Genomic DNA, 21,988 nt, shown 5'->3' on the forward strand with positions numbered 1-21,988 from the left:
TTTTTTTCCCCCTTTCGTGCGCTAGCATCGAGTCAGGTGCAAACGGTTTCAGTGGAGATGCTTTAAAACTAGACTGAACAAAGCAGGAGGGAACTGAGCAAGGTGGTTGATGAATGCATTTATTCCGGAGTAATGATTTGATGGGGGATGGAGGAAAGAAACATTCAAATTCCTAATGAATGTAATTCAGGAGGAATCATTCAACCAGCATGTTAGAGAAAATCTGTTTGGTGGGAGTGTTCTGCACTGGCAGAACCCAGGAGGTATTTCTGTCCCTGGCCTTTGTAATTGCAAAAGGTGAAAATATAAAAAGAGGATCTGAGGAAAAAAAAATATACACACATATAATAAATGTCTTTGTGTGTGTATATATAAATACATATATATATATAATTTTATGCAATAAAATGGAAGTGTGGAAATCCGTGTCTACATGAGAACTCTTACAAAGGATTGATGCAAGCTTTTTCACCTTGCTATTCAATTAGCTGGTCAGAAACCACTCTTGACTTTTACTATTATTTTTTTTTTCCTCCACAAAATCACCCCTCCTGAGCTGATTTTTCAGTTATTTTTCAGGCCATGTACTTGGTACACTTACCCCAGAGCAGTTCCCCCGAAGGGGACTGAGACAGGGACTGAGCGATTTGGCCTTTAATGTCCAGGAGGGAGAAATTATGGTTGAATTTTTTCTGCTGCTTTAATGCTTCATTCTTGCCCCCATTGTTGGCATGAACCTATGGGTGTCTGGAGGAGGTGTGAAGGCAGCACCCTCTCAATTAACAAGGGAGGTGGCAGTGAGTGATGGGGGGCAGCGGGATGAGAATCCCCAACTCATGCGTGTGTGGGTCGGGGGTGAGGCAGTGGATGAAGCCCCCCAGCAAATCTCTGCTTGTGGCATACCCGCTGCATCTAGAGAGTCCCTGGTAGCCCACCGACAGGTCTCTGCTTTCTGTCTTTTTTTTTTAAGTGCCATATTGGAAGGGAGGTCCCCAAGGCTCTGTCCTAGGGCCAGGGATGGATTTTGGCTAGACACAGTTCCCTTTGTGGCTTTCCTTTTTGCCCTGTTAGCGTAGCTGTTGGTTTGGATGGGTCTTTGCCCTTGCACAGGCAAAACCCAGAAGGGAAGGTGTCTTTTTTGGGCGTGCTGAGATGAGGGTCCATGTCCTGGCGTTCCTGGTTCTTTCTGTTCTCAGTGGGACTCTCCTGGTGGAGCAATAGGATGCAGCGTAGGCCAAACATGGGTGAGGTTCCTGGAGCTGGGTTGTGATGTCTTTGTTCTTCAGGCAGAGCTGGGGATGGGCAGAGGGAGACAGAAAGAGAAGAATCAGCATGTGCCATTGGGGGATGAATGGAAAATATAGTTTGCGGGTTTCACCCCAAGGAAATGATGCTGTGGGAGATTGCGTGCTCCAGCTCAGGATTTCCCACCTTTTCCTAAAACTTGCCCGCCATGCAGTGGGTTTGGCTTGGTGCATGAGATGAAGGGCCTTTATACCAAATACCCGGGGAAGCCAAACTCACCAGGGCTCAGGGTCAGGTGGAGAAGGGGCTGTTCAGGCCCTGCTGTTTGAAGGAGCTGCCCTGGAAGCCAGGCTGTGTGAGCGTGCACGCTTGGTTATGGATGAAGTCACATCAATGGGCATTTTTGTGGAACTGCATGGCAATGGTGAGTTCCACTCTTGAGGCTGGGCTCAGCCATTTCTTTTGTCTCTCTTGTCTCCCATGCCCTCCCTGCACCCTTGATGCAAATGGACAGAGCCTCCCTTTACCTGCTGCTCTGCCCTGGCTTTGTCTGTGCCGCCGGAGAAAGGGCAGAGCCGAGGAGCTTGGAGGGTTCATCCAGCCTGTGGCCATGGATGGGTCCTGCTCATCCACCAGGGAGGGATCACGGCTGCCTGCTGGAAACACTCGTGTGTCTGGCAGGAGGGAAGGTGCTGATTTGGTGTCAGCACTGAGGCGCCTGGCACGTGGTGGTGCACACACAGCGTTCATGGTGTGGGTGCCACGTGTCACCCTGGCACTGCTGCTGCACATTGCAGCCCCTCGGTCGCCCTGAGTCTCTGGGTGTCACCAGGGGCCACCAGCGTAAGATGGACACGAGGTTGCCCACCCTGGTTTCCCCAACACACGGTACAGAGAGTCATCCTGTCCAGGCCGGGGATTTTGTTGTTTCGTGCCCACAAGCCTGGTCACCTTGGAAAGGTGTTTGCCAGGATTCAAACTGGAAAAACATCATCTCAGGCTTCTCACCATCCTTCTGTCCCTCTGAGTGCACATGTTTGTGACCAGAGCTTGCGTACGAGGCTGGCCCATCACACTTCCCACAGGCGGGCTCCCGCAAAGAGTCAGGACGAGGTTCTGGCTTTCGTGTTTTCTAATATTTATTCAGGGGCTCAGGTTTGGTTAGGAGCGTTTGCCTCGAAAGCTGAGGAGTGGGGGTAAAAAAAAGAAAATGGGGGGAGCAAAAGAACACAATCTCCGGCAGTTAGCTGTCTCTTGGAAACTCAGCTTGCCGTTCCTATAGAGGCTTTCTCTTTTCCTTCACCCTGGTCTGGCCTTAAGTACCACTTTAAGCGGGCTTTGCTCATTCACATCCAGGCTCCTTAGAGCAATTGAGCCCGCGGGGGTTTGAAAAGAAGGGACAGTCCTTCAATGGCAGGACCTTGGGCCAGGCTAATTGGTTTTGGTTCAAGGGGATACTGGATTTGTGAAAAGCCCAAAGACATCTTTCCCACGCCAAATCCCGGCTCTTCAGAGGGGGAAGTGAGGGGTGCTAGGTGGAGAAGGGAGCTGAAAGAAAGATGGTTTAGTTGAGGAACCTCGTAATGCCCAGCATGGACCCAGATGCCCAGCAGCCTCTGCAGGGATGGGTGCAGCCAGGGGCAGCGCCCAGGGTGGCTCAGCAGCAGGGGCACGGTGCCCTTCCTCCTCCTCGGGGTAGGTGGACAGTGGTGGCTGGCTCCTGGTGGCATGCTGGCAGCAGTAGCCTCGTTTAATTAAAACCAGGCTTTTTCAGTGCATGCCAGACTCCCATGGAGATGCCACGAATGCAGGAAGGATGGGACATGGGTCCAGAAACCAAATTGTGTCTGCGTGCTCACTTATGCAGCCGTGGGGGGAATTTGTTGAGATCTCTTGTATCTCATTTTGATTTAGGAATTTATTTATTTTTAAACATTTACTCTCTCTGGCGCCATTCCAGCAGTCCCATGACCTTTACTCTCCCCAATCCATAAAAATCACTTAATTATTGGGCTGAAAATCAAGGCTTGGAAACAAAGCCAGCTTATGGGACCATCAGTTCTTGATATATTTCCTGAGAGGACATATTTCTGGGCACCTTCAGAGCAGAGCACGCAGCTTGTTGGATATGAGATATCAAGGCATTATTTATTGAGGAAGTCTTCACACTCCCTCATCTGTTATAATTAACTGATGACATTTTTTCTTAGGTTCAAAATATGGTGAAAAAGTATAATTAGCACGAAGCTGAGGCACTGCATTAAAATGTCTCCTATAGTTAATGTAGGGTAGTCGTGCTATTTATTATAGGAGGAGCCGGCTCTGACCTCTGTGTTGCCTAACACTTTTTATTGTAAAGATTCTTGAACTTTTTTTTCTTTTTGAGAACCTCTGACACTCCCATTGTTTGCTGTGGGCCCTTGAAATTCGTCTGGGGGAAGCTCTTCGAGTCGAGAAATGCCTGTTCTTTGTCCCTTAAATTCCTTTCAGGTTTAGCTGAATTATGAATTGTTCAGAATCACGATTTCCCTTCGCTTGCCTCTTGGGGGGGGGGAAAAATTAAAATTTATTGTTTCCCTGGAATGATAATAACAGATTAGGAGCAGGGTGAAACCATGGACTCCCACCACTTTATTGCAGAGCTCTGGACCAGCCAGGGAAGGTGGGAGGGTGTTCACAGCCAGCTCCATCACCCCTTTCCACCTTTAGGTCATATTCTTCCAGCACAGACCCTTCTTCTGGGAGAAAACTCCTCCGTTTCTGGTGCCAGGAGGAAAAAGTGAAGGGTATGTGGGTGCATTGGCCTGGGCACTGCCAGCCCCAGCAGTCCCCTTCTCCCAGCCCCGGGAGAGCAGCCTTCTGCCGCTGCCAGATAACATTAGTCCTGTATTTCATAGTGGCAGAAATCTGTGCCGAGGCTTGGGGCTTGAAATCTCTCTGCCCGCACAGGATGAAGCAGGGATGGGTGCGGGGTGGAGGAAGGGGAATTTGTTACACTTGCCTACAATTGTTTTTCTTTTTTGCTTATATAAACAATCTATTATTTATTAGCTATAAATAATGCATTTTTCTGTATGTTTAGAATGCACGTGATTTCTGTATATTAAAAATGTACATGGTTGAAGGCACCAAAGCAAGCGCTGGCAAGTCGGGGGGTACCTGATTTCATTCTGACCATGAGACGTTAATTCAGCCTCTCCCTGCCCATGCCCTTATGAGGCTGACGACACGGTCACAGCCTATTTTTAGCTCACTCCCTCTTTTTCTGTCCAGAGTGGCTGCACAGCGAGGTGGAATTAAGGTTGCATGGACAGCCATAAATTGGACACTTCCTAACTTTGAAGTGCTTGACCACGCAATCTAAGCGAGGGCTCTTCAGGGCAGTATTTCTGCATGTGGCATTAACTGCATCGGCTGGGGACGTCAAACACAGGAGCAGAGAAGCTGTAGAGCAGAAAAGACCTATCAGACTATTGAAAGTGTTCGTTTGAATAGGTGGGGGAGTCAACAGAGCCTACACTTGATCTGAGCTAAATGGCCAAGAAGATGTCTCCAAGCTGAAAGGGGGGAAGCCTTTGTTCCTTCAGTCCCTGCCTTGATGTTTTCTTTGCCTTTGGTTTTCCCTTGTTCCCTCCTAAGGAGGTTTGGGCTCCTGCTCTAGAGGAACCTTTGGCTTGCATGGTGAATTTCTGTGCTGGTGGAAGTGAGGGTGTCCCTAGGAATGTGCACACACACGCACGCTCCCGCCGTCACACCAGCAGACGTGTGCTACCAGCTCGCAGATACTTGCTGATTGGCGTCCTTGCCTTGTCTTGCCTTGCCTTGCACACTCCCTCTTTCCCATGTCACTGTCAGGAGCCATTCCACATGTTGGAGGGAAAGGAGAGGCCTTTGTTTTTAGCATAGGAAGGATAATCTCTTTTTTAGCTGCTGGAAGAATTACTCCGAAGGTGATTATATGCAAAGCACGTTTATCTTTGCCTGAAATAGCACTTTTTTTTGTTTTCTTTTTTTCCTTTGTTTACTGGTGGGTATCTCCGTTCTGGCTCTCAGTAAGATGCTTGGCTGGCTGGTTTTGAGTGGAATGGACACCTTGAGCAAATCAGCCTGGAAAGAAAGCAGCCCTTTGTTTTACTTTCCCAGGTATAATGCAGTCACAGCCCCTTGCACATACCTTGTGCCAATACCAGAGCACTCTCCCCCCAGCTGGCAGTGTATTTGCCCTGGTTTATAACTATTTGACTGAGCAGTTTTGTGTTTCCAGAATTCCTGGAACCTGATACCTGACTGGGGCCGTTTCTGGATCGGCACAGGTATCCAAGTGTCCTGTGTTTGGGTTTCCATTGTTTGGGTTTGGCTTGTGTTTCATGAGCATCTCTTTCATAACTTTCCCCCCTCTCTCCTGCCTCTCAGTTCAGCAAAGGGCCTGTCTATCTGAATGCAGGCAATAAACATCTGTTCTCACCCTCACTTCTGTTAATGAGATAGAGACAGGTAAGCATCACACATACCAACTTCCCTGCTCTCAGCAACATCAAGGAAACGGTGACAAGCTATTAATGGAAAGTGATGGTCTGGGTGCTAATTAGTGCTTCCTTTTCAACTTTTACCTACATGTCTGCCGAGATGCCCATCCCAGCCTCTCCTCTCTCCTTGCATCCCTTTGTTTCCAGCATGTTGTGTTCACTGTGCATATTCCATGTCAAAGAGTCTTCTCTATTTTTTTTTCCCTACCGATCACTTTCTGCATCCCTTCATTCCCTTTTTCTTTCCCTTTTCCCTGGCACCCTCATTCTTCTGTGGTTGTTCCAGCTAAAGAATAAACATATTATAGTAGGATCTGAAAGCTTGGGGATGGGATATATGAAGTTGGTCAGGAACTGCTCATCTTCATCACTGGGTAGTAATATTTGCTTGTGGCACTAGTGCGCGGGGTCAAATTACCCTGGGGATGTGAGGTCAGAGATCTATCCCCTCTTCCCACAGGTAATGCTGTAGGGAGCCTCCCAGCAGCTCACAGGTCTTGATCATGGAGCAATTAGTATTTAAAGTAGATCTTCTGGTAATGCCCAGAGACCAGGCAGGACAGGCCTCCATGGTGTGAGCCTGCAGGAGATGACAGGTCCTGCCCCAGAGAGTTTGTGATCTAAACCCTAAGAGGTTTTGCTGTCCACCAGCCCCTGGTTTTTTAATGGCTGGTTTTTGAGATCCACCCCAATTTATGCTGTTGCAGCAACATGATTCCTGGTCTCAGCTTGGTGCCTGGTCTCTCCCCTTTCTCTTTCTTCTGGTCCCTGGGCTCTGCCCCTTCCCCAAGGACACTAATCATCCCCTCCTCACCTTTTCTGCACGGGCTGTGGGTTTCTTGCTGCCAGGCTTGTGTCCCAAGGAGCTGCCTAATCTGCCCCTGTCATTCCCAGTCACAGGCTCTGCACACACCATAGCTTTATGGGGAATGCTTGCAGGGCAGTAGGAAGAGGCAGCCATGGTTTGCACATCAGCTAATTAATTTTCATGACTGAACGATGCTGCCTGGTCTCTTGTTTATACTCCTCGCCTCTCCCCTTCTCCCCCTCCTCGCTGACACACACACAAGACGACACATCTCGTAGGAACGTCAGCATCCTTCCACAGCCTTGAGACGCGAGCGGTTATTCTGTTGGCTTGTCAAACGTGGGTTTCCCTGCTTCATGGTACACAGGGGCCCCCTGTTTCACATTTGCTGATTCTTATTAGACCCAGCGCGCCAGGGCCCTGTCTCTCCCTGCAAAGCAACGCGCCGCATCCCATCCATAAATCCAACCCTGGAACAAAGCCTCTTCTACCCTGCCCCATATTTCTACCCAGCCTGCCCGCTTTCCCCTCTCTCTCTCTCTCTCCCCCTCTCCCGTGCTGAAGGTTTCCTAGTGCCAGGGAGATATGATAATTCTTGTGAAGAGAGCATGAAATGCCTCTGCTCTTTGTGTCTGTTTAATTCAATGAGAATCCCAGCCCCAGATGTCATGAATGGTGGGCTTTGTGCTGGCCCTTCCTAAGCCCTAACCGCCAGCCCAGCTCTCTGTCTTTCTTTTTTCCCACCACTGGATACTGATTAACAAACTAAATTATTTTTCCTCCCTAATGATGTTTTCCCACTTTGCCCACCAGGCTGGAAGAAGCCACGGGGAGGAAAGAGTTTGTGCAAAGGATGAGATAGCCAGGGAGAAAATTAAAGAGACAGTGTTGCTGTCTGGGGTCTGGCAATGCAGGTCCACTCAGCTTTATTTCCTTATTAGAGAACGGGGTCGTGTCTGGCTGTATTTTACGTGGCTGGGTGTATTTCAGCTGAGGGATGGGCTTGAAAGCATCCACACAACGTATGCTCTGGAGCATGCCAAGGTCTGTAACTCACTTGCAATTGTGTGTGCAAGTTTGCACGGCCCCACATTTAAGGTCTCTTTTCCAAACGTGACTGACATGCGGTAATTACTTGACATCCGTCCATGCATATGGGAACCTCTTTCTAATTGAGACAAATTCTCTTTTCCTTAATCAGACATGACTGAGAGTTCGTGGAGTGGGATGCCTTGGGAAGGGCTGGGACGTCTCCACCTGAGCAAGGAGAGGTGAGTCCCTGGAAGTCTTGCTGAAGGATTGAGTCCAACTCATGCATGGGAGACCAGCTCTTTTACCTGATCCCTCCCTCTCTTTCCAACAGCCAAATTCCCAGCCAGGCTTTTGAAACAGGGCCAGTTGTTAGCTGCTGCTAGAGAAGACCAGCAGCGATAATCCAGGGAGCCTGGATGGAGCTGGAGGCAGGTGGCCAAGGCAGGATTGTGCAGAGCCACCTGCTTCTTGGAGCCCAGCAGTGCCTCCTTGCTGGACACCAGCGAAGCTGTGTCCAGCAAACACCCTCTTGTAGCAGTAAAAGAGGGTGGGTGTCAACCTTGTGAGCAGAAAAGATGGTAGGGAGGGAGAGAACCTTTTAACAACAATCTGAGGCTCTGAGTTGTGCCGTTGGGAGTCATTGAGAGGGGGTTGGTTTGGCATTTTGATTTAAAAAAACCCGAAAAAACCAAAGAACCAGAGAAGCCTCTGTGTTGGTGGTGTGGACTCCTCTCAGCTGGGATGTGGGCAGGGACAGGTGTGATGGACAGGGCACAACAGAGAGCTGGGTGTGCTTAGGAAGGCTCTACAGTGGTGCAGTCTTCAGCCCCGCATTTATCAGACAATACAACACAGATATTTATCTCTCACAATTGAGAGCTTGAGTTAGAGAGGGCCAGAGCCTTGCCTTTCCCTGTGCAGATCTGGAAGGCTTGTGCAGGCTCAGCTTGGCAGTAGCTGCTCCTGTCAGAGCCACACCAGTGCTGCAGTACCCAGCCATGGTTCCCCCTTTCCTCAGCTTCGACTGGAAGGGTGAATAACAGGGAAAAGGGAGTTGGTTGCCTGCACCCACCAAGCCTCTGCTTGCACACCCACTGCATCCCACAAAGCACTGCCTCACGTACGGCCTTTGCTTCCCACTGCAGTCACATCTGACCCTTATTACTCCTGCAAGTTAGAACAAGGCAGGAAAAATGGCTGTGCAGTGAGTTTCTTCATGCACCAGGATTTATTAAGAACAATAGGGGAAATCAATCCATCTATGTAGAATACATCACAGGCTGCAATGGGATAAAGCATTTATTCCGCTCTTGAAGGGTAGAGCTATAACTCATGGGAGGCAAAACCCTTAGTGCTCTGGAGTCCCTTCCCTTCATGTGTGCAAAGAAATGCTTTAGCCCATGGCAACCTACCAGCTATTGAATTTGTGTGGAGAATCTGCCGTCCTTCCCCTTTGCCGGCCCCTTTTTGGAAGGCGAGTCACTCATTAAAACACACCTCTGGAAAAATGAAGGGGCTGTCGGTTCGAAGGCATCTCTGCATCTCGGTTTTACTTTAAACAGAAAGGGAATAGAAACGTCTCAGTGATTTAAAAGCAACCCCCCACCAATTTTGAATGGACAGATTGTGCTTTAACCAACGTAGGATTTGCTGCAACTTTCTGCTGATGCCCAAGGACCAGGCGCTGCAATTACAGCAGAGAGGGATGGGTTGGGGTGTTGTGACAAGGCAAGATGCTGTGCAGGGAGATGTGTGTTGTGCAGCTGAACACCTCCAGTGCTGACTAGATAGATGTGTGTGTATATATATATACGTACTCCCTGTGCCCAGCTCTCTACTCGTGGTAGAAGGCATGCGGTGCAAAGACTGGAGCAGTAGTTAGCAGGGGCAAAAGGTGACCAGGATTTGTTATAATCTTTCTGGTTGTGAGAGAGTGTGAAGCTGGGGGGGGGGGGGGGGTTGTGGAGGGGTGGCATTAATAGTGAAATGGTCTTTTCACTAAGCCTATTTTCACTGGGTCTAATCTATGTTGTGGGAAGAGGATCTCTTCCATAGGGCAGACCCAGCGAGGCTGGTGAGCTGTTTGGAGGGGTCTGGGCTGCCAAGGAGTGCAGGCAGTGGGAAGCCAGGCAATTGAGCAGACACGTCAGACAGCCTTCCTCAGCAGAGATGACTTGGTAGGTAGCGTGCTGTTGGGCAGATGGGGTTAATTCTTACACCCAAATCAAAAGGCAACCGAGGGGGGAATGTTTTATTAATGAAAGCAGCCCTTTGTGAGTATTCCTCCCGAGGCACGTTCCCTCCACCCGCTGCCTTCCCCCCTGGCTGCTGTCTGGCCCCATGTCTTGCTCAGTACCTGCTCAGCTGCCACTCACCCACTGATAGGTTTCATCAAGAAATGTCTCCATATGTGTCTGAGTCCTGAACCTGGGCATGTGGGATGGGAGGAGGAGGAGGAGAGATGAGTCCTTGGCCATGCTGGAGACAGGGGTTTGCCACAGGCAGGCAGAGCTCGGGCTGTCACAGGTTGCACATCAGCCCGTTGATTGCTGCAATGGTGCTGCAGGAGTCACCTCTTGCTGGCACCGAAGAGCAAGAGGAGCAGAGTGCAAGGTAAAATGCAGGTGGAAAGTGGGTACTCCATTGGGTATGGGATGAAGGGAGCAGCTGGAGATTGGGTTGGAGAGGTTGGAAGTGCCTTGCCCACCGTCCAGTCCCCTTCCCATCCCACTACCTCTCTGCCTGCCAAGCAATGGGCTCAAGAGAGGAGATTTCTGTTCACCCAGAAAGCAGCTTCTCCTGGTCTTTCTTACCCTGCTGCCTCCCTGTGCCCATGTCCTCAGGGGCCCTGGACACCTTGTTCTGTTAAAGGACAGGGCCGTGGGAGTGTCAAGGGCTGTGTGTGGAGATTATTTCTGTCGCTTTGTTAAAAATAAAACAAAAGCTGGTTTATGACAATTGATTCAGGAGAAAGAGGAAGTGGAGCTCAATTCCCAGAGCGCCTTTTAGTAAGGCTCTGCATGCGTGCGCGCGTGTCGTACGCGTGTCAGAACTGAGCACCCACGGAAGGCCGGGTCGGGAAACCTCACATGGAAGCGGGGAAAAGACCCCAGTGCATGGCTGCTTCCCTGAGGGAACCCCCGCAGGGCTAATGTTTGATCTGAGGCTCCGTTGTACTCCTCTGAAACCTTGGGATGTCAGGAGCTCGAAGGGAGCCTGGGATGGAAGAGGATGCTATTTGCATTTTCCTATGAATGCATCTATTTGTATAAATCTGGTGTCTCTGTGCATGCGCACACTCCCCTACGCATGCATTTGTTTGAAGAGCAACACGCTGTCCCTGTAGTGTTCTCTGCTCAGGGCCAGAACTGGTTAGTCTGAAATTCAGACTCTTCCTGGAGGAGCTGCAACTCCCCTCCCCGCTTCAAATCTAGCAATGACTATGGACATAGGAGTCCCGAGATGGTTCACCATGTGGTAGCAGAGTTTCATTGTGGGGGATGAAGGCTCCCCCTTTCAAATTTGCACAGACATCAAAAGAATCTGGAAGGTTCAAACAGATCACAACGTAATCAAAATGCCAAGCCACCGTCTGCTTCTGCCTTTGGGTTGACAAGCAGGATTAGCACCCAAGGGAAGCAGGGTGTAATAGTGTTTCACGGGCACTGTGAACAGCCCAGGAGTGTGTGGAGTACAGAAAGGTTAGCCGAAGGGCAGGTCTAGCTACAGACGTACGGTTGGGGGACGGATTTTAAAGCAAGGAGCTGTACTCGTACAACCTCTGTGGGTATTTACTTTAGCAGAAGGCAGGACTCTCCTGTATACCAGTGATGTCACGCTGGAAGCAGTTTAAGCTAAACTGGAGAGAGCCAGTTTAAGAGTGAAGATGTGCACCAGCGTGGCGAGGAGCAGCAGCAGTTGACCTATAGTGCTGTCATTATAATGGTGTGGTTTTCCGTGTAGACAACCCTGGAGCGGAGCAGCTAGCCTGCCATCCCTTATGTTTCACTGTCTAGCTGAGATGTATAACATGGCCCTGCCTGCATGCAGTTGCAATCACCCTCTGGTTCTCCACAGAGTACTGGAGCAGAAGCTGAATTTTCAACGTGCATTGTGTGCCTACTGCACCGTCTGAAGTAGTCCCATCATAGCTCAAGACACATGAAATACTTCCCAAATACTGCTTTAGTGTCAGTGATTGCTGGTCTTGTCCTGAGGGCAGCCTGAGACCAGAGATGAGGGTTCCTTGGTTGGTATTTGGTGTTGCTCATTTGGAGAACTGAACAGCATTGATGTGTCCACTGTAAAGCTCCCATGGAGTGAGAAACGTATCTGTAGCTTTGTCTGTGTCATCTGTGTAACCATGCATTTTATAACTGACCTTGTTTTAAATTTGTGTTAAATTAAGGTTTAGGAAGCTCATGTCTTCTTTACTGATATCGCTGCAGTTTTGGTTTGGGATTTATTTTGTTTTGGCCAGGAGAACGGCATAATTTGCCTATAACTCACTCTCTGATGGCTGGACAGGTGACATCTTGCCTTGTAGCTCTTGGAATGCTCTATTTGTCCAGGCTGTGTCTTCCAGGGCCACTCCAGTGCCTGGCAGCCTTCAGCACTCAGTGAGGCAGGCGCTTGCCTGTGTGGGATAAGCCCGCTCGTGTCCAACGGTAAAGCCATGGCAAAGGGCACAGCCGCCTCTGTGGCCAAGGCAGGGCCCAGGCAATGTGTGCTGCCTGCTGAAGGAGAAGTGTACCAAGATTGTTCCAGCCAGGAGGGCTGGGGAAAGAGCTGTGGGAGTGCCGCGTGCCCAGCGCCTTGGCACCGTGAGCAGGGCCCGGGCTAAGATGGCCGCTCGCCAGTGCACTCTGGTCCACCATGGCAACTCCTTTTCTCCTGGGACCCCCTTTTACTGGCTGCCACTGCTCCCGGGTGCCCACTGCCTCGGGGCTGGCGGAGGGGAGCCCGCTGGGATGGGCCAGCTGCGGGCCTGAGGCAGTGTGGGCCCCGGCGGCCATTTTGCGGGAGGCGAGCGCCGCCTGTAAGATGGCCGCATGGGCATGAGGTGGGGTGCAGCGCTGCCTTGTCCTCGCCACGCTGCCTCCCTCACGCCGTCCCCTCCTTATCTTGCTAATTACCGATGAAGGCAGAACAATAACGGGAGCTGGCATGCCCCAGTTCTTTCTCTGCCACCTCCTTCCTCGGGCGGAAAATCTGCGCACACACCTCCCCCCCACCGCCCGCCAGCCCCTCTGTGATATTAACTGAATTAACATACTTCCTAATTTGCCCTGTGTTTTTCCTGTGCCGGCTCCCAGCCGCCTCGTCATGGCTTCTCCAACTGGTGGGGAAGAAGCGAGTGCGTTCATCCCCTCCGCTCGTTTGGTTGTATGCGAAAAATCCTTAATGACATCTAAAAGGGGTGGTGGGACAATAGCCCACGCGGGGTTTGGCAGGAGACGTGCGATATTTACCCCGCCAGACCATCCTCGCTGCCTCTTTGCCGAGGGATTACGACGGCCGCCGTCCCCGCGTTCCTCCATTTATTTATTTTGCTGGTGGCGGGGGGGACGCATTGGCACGCGGCTGCTTTGTGTGCCTTGCTTCACCTATGAAAAGGACATATTAAGGTGTTGCCATAAACCCCCGGATGACAAAGAAAGCGCCTTTCTCTTCTGCTTGTGGGCAACAATGACAGAAGCCTTTAAAACCAAGAACATTTTTTCCCCCCAATTGCAGAAGGCTTCATCTAAAAGGAACTTAAATACATACCATTAATTCTAAAGAGCTGAGCTCCTGCTAACTATGCCATGCTTTTTGTTTCTGATAGTATTTGTCCATTGCAGAGAGCAAGCCAAGGATGCGGAGCCTCCCCCGCCCTCCTCTCTTTGTTTAAGTGACAAAATGTTTCTATGTTCTTGTTTAGAAAATAAACCTTTGTGGGTTTTTCAGCTTTTAGTTTTATTTTTTTTTACCCATTTATCGTGGTGTGAAATCCAAACTCCCCTTCTTCCCAAAGATCTTGGGAATCCATGTTCCTCATGATCAATTTTCCCTCCTTTATCTAAAAATACAACATTATTTTATAGCATTACTCTGAAAATGCAGCAGTTATATTTTGAATTTGAGTATTCAGAGCTTCAGGATATTGCAATATTTTTTTTTACAAGCGATGAATGAAATGCAATGATTTAAGTGTGTAATGCACAATACAGATGCCATGCATTGTAAATACATTTCAGGGGCATAAAATCCAACACAGAGAGCCGGTGTTCCACGAAAGCCGGGAGTCCAAAAATAACTGTAAAAATGAATTGTCTGTCGGGACGAATCTCTCAGATCCAAGCCAATATTTGCAGGGTTACAATATACAACTGGCTTACTTATTGGCATAAATATCTCATTTTAAAATGCCGATGATAAACTGAAAAAGAGGTGAAGGAGATATTTGACTGATTACTGGAAGCCATGGATTCCCTGCATTTAATTTCATACTTACATGCTATTTACTTATCCCATGTTTATGGGTATGCGCTTTAGCTTCATATAAATCTCTCCTGTCTGTCTGTCTCATTGCGTTCTTTTCTCTTCTGCCATCCCATCTGCTTCTCATGGTCCTTCTCCTGAAACCACATCACAGGATCTGATGGGGATAATGGGAATCCGCCTCTGGTCTCTATCATAAACATGCCAACGTGGGCTATTGTGTCGGGAGCCGGCGGTCACCAGATGGTGCTTGGTTGCCCAGGGTCTGTGTCACTGGGTTTCGTCTCTCGATAAACCACCAGCTCCTTTAGCATTGTGTTTTCCCCCAAGATCTACCTACCCTGGCTAAGGAAGGTGTAAGGACCTTGGGTAATGAATCCCCAGGGATGAAATCCTTCTGGGTGTGTTGGGCGCTTTGCAGCCTCAGCTATGCAGCTATGAGCTGCCCTTGCAGAGCTGAGGTTTGTTAATCCCTGTGCTCAGCCGTGTTCACCCTGTCTGCATTCCTGGAAAGGAAAATGAATGGTAGTTTGGGACTGAATGCTGTCTCCATCTGAAAAGCAGTCCATGTCAACCTAAGCAGACATCTTGCTACCTTTATGTACTGGGCTTGGGAAGACAGGGCAGAGACATCTCTGTGATGCAGACAAAATCAAGCCGTCTCCTCTTGCCTGGGCTCACAGACAACTCTTGAGTGTCTGCAAAAGGACTGGCTTGTGGAGGTTTTATTGAGAGATGCAGATGTTACAGAGTGACTGAGGTATGGGGCTTTCCCTGTGAAAAAATGTCCTCCAGCCAGGAGAGACCCAGGGACAAATCCTGCTCTTCATTGTGTGTCTGTATGTCCTCAGGAGGTCCTGGACATTGTTGTACATGTGAGCTGCAGAGCGGGGATTAATGCAGAAATAAAGATTGAAGATAAAACCAGTGAGAGCGATGTCTCTTCCTGAACGCAGACAGATGGAGAGAGCCTGGCATAATTACATTTAGCAAAGGGCCGCCATGAATGAAACCAATTAAAGGAGAAGCAATGCTCATGTGAGAGAGAGAGGGAGAGAGGAAAGCAACCACCTCTCTGAGTCTTCTTGGGCATCCACCTTCTATGGGGGGTGAATCACTCGCAGTCCTCAAGTCAGGCGTGAGCTCGTGCATGCACCTGCCTCCTGGCTTAGGGGGACTTAGCTTATCTGCCATGGTGAAAAAAGAAGGAAATGGGAAACATCGGGCGCTGGCGGGGCCGGCATGGAGCTGGCTTGCAGCCAGCCCCAGCCTCGCCGTCTCCATTGTCTCATGGCTTTAATGCGTGCCTAGAAATCCAGTATTTAGGATTCAGGTTACCATTGTAAAGCAGAAAGGTCGTGCTCAGCGCCGCTTGGTGTGGATTCCTCCGGCAGCTCTTTTGCCTGCGTGCCCCATGTTGGGATGGTGTTGGCAGAAGGCCTGGGGCCAGGAGGCTGCAAGGAGCACGTCTTTGCTGCCTCTGGCATGGTGTGCACCTTGCAAGGGATGCTGCTGGCTTTGGGATTTAGGGAGGGCAGCGGGAGGTGTCACACAAAGGAGAGGTTTGCATTTGCTGGGCAGCCAAAGCTGAGCATGCCTTGCTGACAAGCTTGGCATAAAATCTAGCAAGGCAGGATCAATGTGTCTCTTCCTTTGGCGCTCACCTGGTGGGAGCTTCACGAGTAGCTGCTGCTGGTGGCCAAGGCTAAGAGAGGCTTTTGGGACTGTTCCTCCTGATTTCATTTGTAGTCCCAGAAATGGCTCTTTTCCAGCTTTCTTCCCTTCTTCTACTATCCTGCTCTCAAGGGAAGGTGCCTTTTGGGTAGAAGAGCAGCTGGCAAGGCTGGACTAGAATAATTCACAAGGGTTTTAGAGCAAACCTTGGGATTTGGGGTGTCTGTTGCAAACCTCTAGCAACTGTAATCAAGGACTGTTTAAAAGTCTCAGTTCTCACTTAAAATTAATAGAATTATGCTAACAAGAAATATATTTAGGGACATCTTAATTGCAGGGAAAACTCTGGAAACAAGTAAAAGGCCTTGTAGGGCTTAGGACTTATCAGTCTGAAGAAAACTCCTCCAATTGGTTGGTTTTTGGAATGAGTCTTAGTAATTTTGGGGATCGAGACTCAAAAGCTCGAGGCTGATAGTGCAGGATGCTGTGTAACACCCGAACAGGGAGGAAAAGAGAGACTGACAACTCGAAGTGTCATGGATCACACTGGGTTGGATAACGGCTGGCCTGGTTATCATTTAAGCCCCTAGACATATTGAGGACTCTCAGTGAGGTGGTACCAGCCACTCTTGTATGGCCCTGGGCACAGAGAAACTTGGGCACAGAGATCTGTGGTCCAGAAGATAATAATTGGTGATGCTGGTCCCTGGCACCCTATTCTACAAGAGGGGGATGCACATCTCTGTATGTGCTAATGGAGGTGGTGGGAACAAGGCTGTACAGATGCAGATTGGCTGTGCCTGTGGATACATGTGGCTCTGTCTCATTCTGGGAACAGCTTGAAAAACAGTGTTTGACTTCCACGCTGCCAGGACTCAGAAAAAAAAAAAAAAGCTTTTTAAAATTTATTTGGTCGTTGCTTTAACTGAGAGGTCATGTTCTGTGTGCAGCGCTGTGGAAGACTCTGCTTAAGAGCCAGAGGAGGAGATGCTGTCTCTGTGGTGTCCTCATGGTACTGTGCAGGATCTCCCCAGGCTGCTGCAGACATGTCCCAAGCTGCCACTCAAGGGAATGTGCTCCTTCAGTCCATTTGTGATACATTTCATAGGTATTGCCTTGGTCCCAGTGGCCACTTGTCTGAATGTGCTGTTTCCAGGGTCAGTTTTAATGCATCTCATGCAAAAGTGTACTGAAGCTCTCCAGAATGAAGGGCAAACTGCATGTGTGAGTCTGGACCTGTACCAAGCTTTTAAGGCAGCTGTGGTCCTGCACAGTCCCCAGGCTGAGTTTTCTGATGGCGTGGCACTGAGGAGCAGAGAAGAAATAGAGGGCTTTTGAGTGGGTGCAAAGCTGGGACCCATCTGACTCATTTTGCTTGCAATCAGGGGAATGGGTGATGTGTCAGAGCAAGCTGAGAGCTTGGGGAGGAAACAAATAGTTCAGACAGATAAGTGCTGGTGAGGGAGCCCATCAGGCGCCTGTTCCTTTGCAGAGGAAAGATCCTTCCTGCAGCTTGTTGCATTTCTGTAGGCTCTGACTGACTTCTGCCTCCTTGCCTCCTTCTCATCCCCAAAAGACAGAGACTAAAGGAGTGCCTGCTATTGCTGCAAGAGCTTGAGGATGTGGTAGGAAGTGGTTGGTCTCTGCTACCTAATTAACGGCATGGCTGAGTGCTGGGAAACAAAGGCTCCGGTTTCTACACTCTCTTCATCCTTCTTCCCTTCCTTCCTAGCCCCTAAAAGAAACCACCCTACTGATACCATGGGATGTTTCCATAGATACCTCTGTGGCTGCAGGGATGTGGAGGGGACTGTCTTACTGTGTGCAGTGGGATGAGGATGGTGATGGTGTGCTTTATTCCAGACTTGGATCAAGCACTCCAGGGAAGGCGTGGCTGGAGGAACAGGGATGCATCTCTTCTGCTTGGGCTGTTTCCAGCTGCAGCTGTCTCAAAGCTCTGCAGACTGCCCTTCTGCCTCCTTTGGGAAAAACCTGCCTGTGTTGACCCATTTGGGCATGGAGCAAGCAGAACTGGCCACAGATGCTTGCTGCAAGAAAGGCTTTGCCTGTTCCATGCTCCAAAGGTGGTGCCAATCTACTGGGATTGTGGCACCAGTGATCAGCAGGGCCAGTGCACTTGGCTGAGGGGCTGAGAGCTGCAAGGGCTCTGCCGAGGAGGCATTCTCTGCATCTTGGGGAGTTTTCATACTTCCATCCCCTGATTAGACCCATTCAGGGGGAGTCATGGTGGCAGGCAGAGGGACACAGGGGTGTTTGAACTACATGCTGTACTCCTGAGGGACTTGCTTTATGGCTGTGCAGAATTAGTCTGTGTTTTCTAGGCCACCTTTGAAAAGCGGCTGAAAATTTGATTTCCATAGCCTAAAAACTGTGCTCTGTGTTTGGCTCCTTAAAAGACAGGCAAGGACTAGAAATCTCCTGCGACCTGAGAGCCCAGTCAAACTCTGAATGGCTCAGTGAGGGTGGAAATGGGCTTTGCAGTTTGCTTTTACCACAGTCAAGTTTACTGCTGTTGTTCTCCCAGTTTGTGCACAAATGCCACACTGAGGAGCTTCCCAGCTCCTCTCTGCTGCCTGAAGTTGCTAGGGCAGAAAGGCTGCTTTGCCAGGGCTGGTTTGGGAAGGACTGGAGTGGTGGCTGTCAAGACTGGCACCTCTTTAGTGCTTTGTTTTCATGGCTGTGCTTGGAAAGGGCGGGTGGGCACGAGGCCACCAAGCCCTGAGAGGAGGGATGTCTCTGGTGACGACCACTCATTTTGCCATGCAGCCCTGAGGAGAGGGAGGCTGTGTGTCAGCCCGATGGAAGCTCTCTGCAGGTCCTCCTGCCCGAGGAGCAGGCAGTGACACATTTCTGACACAAACTGAGAGGAGATGCCGGCGTGAGATCCCGGTCATGTCATCTGGGATCAGGTACCAAACCCAGCCGTGGCTGCAAGCAGTGAAGGCAGCAGCTGCCCCAAGCGATGGTGAACATGATCCAGAGCTAATCCCGAGGCGTCTGCTCCCTGTGTGTGCCCGTGGCAAGGTGCTATCCTCAAGGTCTCCCAGCCCCACAGCACAGCTGTCCTGTGGCTCTCTGCAGAGGAGCTGTGGATGCCGGGGGGATGCTGGCTGAGGATGTGACGGGTTCACACCGGGCTTGCGTTAGATGACGGGTGCCGGCTACACAGGGTGCAGGCACAAATATCTCAGGGGGATTTGCTTTCCTGCAGAGCCTATTGCTCTCACAGGAAGATGGAAAAATTCGGGTCCTAAAGGGATGCACTGCCTGCACTTTGAAGGCAGACATCCCAGGAACCATAGAGAAAAAAAGACACCCACTGATTTTCTTTTTTTTTTTTTATTTCTCCCTGTTTCTGTCTGCCTATCAGCCTGTCAGCCAGCTAGATGCTAATCCACAGCAGCAGCAGCACAAATAAAGCTAGGCTAGAGGGATGCTAATTTATGCCTGGATTTCATGCTTTGTTTTACTTCCCCACTTTATTGGACAGAGTAGGCTTTGTGAGTGACGTAAAATGTTGCGTGTGCTCTCCCCATGGCAGGTTCCTGCACATGCAGCAGGAGAAGTTCATTTCTCTGTAGCCCTTGCAGCCTTGCACATGCCTTTCTCTGCCTCCCCTGGATGATTTTGGGGGGGTAATTCCTGATAAACCCCCACCTGATGAGGACTCCCTCTAAGTTTTGTTGCACTCTATGTGAAACCCAGGGATGTGTTTCCAGTCTCATCGTGTCTTCTCTCATGGTGCCAGCATTTATGCATCTAAACCGTAATTTTTTATGCTCTTGCTGGGTAACTAGACTACAGCCTCGGCAATTTGCATGAATAAATGTCATGTAAAATCATCTGCTCGTGGGTAGTGGCCAGCCGAGAAGTTGTGTTGTGAGGCAATCTGTTCTGAGTGATCTATTTAATGAAATGTTGAGATTTACAGCTCTCAACGTCCATGGGGAAAAGCATGTATGGATTTAAGATCACAGCCCTGAGGTGACTTTACCTGTGTGGTACAAGTAGGTGAGGAGTTCTATTCCTTGTTGCTTGGGAAACTCAGTGTGTTAAACTGTGCTGTTGGGCAAAAGATTTTGAAATGCCCTGTCTTGAAATAAAAGGAAATGTAAAGAATAGTCAAAGCGGTGTTAATAACAGAGGGTCTTGCAGGGTTTCTTGTAAAAGTCTTGCATGGGATCCCCGCTGGGACCCTAACAGTTTTGGAAAGGAAGGATCAGCCACCAGAGGCAGGGAATGGATGTGCTGGGGCTTTGCTGAGGTTTTCAGTTCCCATTAGAGGCAAAGGGAAGGAGATGCCCAAATACCATTGAGTCTCTGTGCTTGCCAGGCTGGTCCTGACTGTTCTCTGAAGCCAAAGCTCCATGAGCAAAGCAGCAAAATCACTGGGGAAGGAGAGAACAGGCGAGACAGAGCTGAAGGGGGCTTTGAAATGGCCACACTGGCAGGGATCTATGAATTCCCTTGCTTTTTCACTCAGTTTTCTCACAAATCCTGCTGGCCTCTGCAGAGCAAGTTGAGGGGAAGAGCTCAGAGGTGGGTCTTTGTAGCAAGGTCTGCCCTCAGCTTCACCAGGTTAAATCCTAAGTGAGGATTTAATTGCGTTCAGTAAAAGCTGCCCAAATTTACAGCATGGAAATGAGAGCAGAATCATGAGTGTCCTTGTTTCCTTTTACCATCAAATAGATTTTCTCAGCCTTGAGTTCTGCAAGCTGATCTCTGTAGGGTTTTATTTCATTCGCTGTCTTCATTGCCCTATTAAAACAACAGCTCTGTCCCCGAGTCCCTGCGTGTCACTGTGTGTCAAGTACTTATCCCTGTGTATTGGGGCACAGGAATGTGGCAATGAAACTGCTCACAACCACTTGTTTGGATAAAAAGCACAGATTTGCTTACCTTGCAGTAGTTTCTCTTTTTTAAGCAGAAGTGTTTGCACAGGTGACTTTTGGTTTTGCCTTGTGTACATTCTTGGGTTTCTGTGTGACATTTTGACCGGCCTTGTTTAGTAGCGTCCAGGAATTTCCTAGCTTTCCTCTTATGGAAATCACACAAAGGTCTAGGGGGTGGATCTGCCTGCAGGAGCAATGTCGGGGGAGCTGAGCTACCTCTGCCCACCAAGGCAGGGCTCATGTGGGTTTGCATCACAGCTTTTCTCTTCTCTGACTAAGCTAAAGGACAGGAATAGTTTTGTACTCCTAAGGTGCACCTGTTTGTGTAGGAGGATGTGGGATTGTGGCATTTGTCTTTGCAGCTTTCACTGGGCTCCTCCACCAGGTTTCTTTAGGCTGATATCTGCTCAGACTGGGGGGTAACCTCTGGGCAGCACTGCATCTTGCATTGCACAGGTCCTCACGTGCAAGCACCGTAGGTGTGCGGAGGTATCTGGCTTTGTGCGGGTCTCAGAGCCAGCCTCTTTGAGGTCTCTTTGTTTTGTCTCCCTCTGGGTATCTTGTGTGGATGCATTTGCATATATGGAAAACGTTGTCATCGTCTTCTCCCCCTCCCCAGCTCTCGTTCCCTTTGCTCTGCTGGCTCTTGGGCATTTCCAGCTGAACGGAGCCTGCCAAGGCCAGCCAAGCGCGGTGGGGCTGGGGGCGAACACCCCCATCTGCACCTTCGCTATTTCCTTCCCCAGGCGTGCCTGGGGGTGGTCAGGGCATTGGGGCATTTTTCCCTATTTTTTTTTTTCTCCTCCTGGTATTTAATAACTAGCAGTAGGCAGACAGAGGGGTCCTGAAGGGAGTCGGGTCCATCCTCTGAGCCCCCAGCTCCAACACCCCGCTGCTTCCCCCCCTTTCTTTTCTTGATGTACCATGTCTGGCTGCAGCACCAAAGAGAGCAGTCCAAACTGTGCAGCGAGGCTGCTCACTTGCTCTAAATCCACGAGGCCAGGTTTAAGCACTTTTTGTTCCTGCCGGAAAAAGCCTTGGAGTGGTTATACCAATAAATCTCTTGCTCCTCCATGAAGATGTCCTTCCCAGGACATTTTAAGTCCCTAATCCTCTCCGAGGCATCTCTGGCTCTATCTTCTCTTCTCTAACCTGTACCTGCCCCCCTGCTGCCGAAGACTTGAATGCCCTGAGGCTTCATCCCTTCAGCCTGCCTGCTCTCTGTGCACCTCTGTGCAGCCCTGCGCCCACTCTGCTGTCCCGACATCCTGCTGCCCGCTTGGAACTGGGGACAAGCTGGGCCATTG

The 21,988-nt window shown here is 49.8% G+C and overlaps 1 long non-coding RNA gene across 1 annotated transcript in view; it reads left to right on the forward strand.

Annotated features, from left to right (window-relative positions):
- LOC121354515 overlaps positions 1-21,988 on the forward strand; it is a 35,886-nt gene that overhangs the window by 2,684 nt on the left and 11,214 nt on the right. The window contains exon 3 of the long non-coding RNA XR_005955291.1: positions 7,781-7,850. This is a non-coding gene — a long non-coding RNA (uncharacterized LOC121354515). The remainder of the gene's footprint in view (positions 1-7,780; positions 7,851-21,988) is intronic.

This window comes from Pyrgilauda ruficollis, unplaced genomic scaffold, assembly GCF_017590135.1.
Source record: "Pyrgilauda ruficollis isolate IOZ18807 unplaced genomic scaffold, ASM1759013v1 scaffold23, whole genome shotgun sequence".
Taxonomy (NCBI): domain Eukaryota; kingdom Metazoa; phylum Chordata; class Aves; order Passeriformes; family Passeridae; genus Pyrgilauda; species Pyrgilauda ruficollis.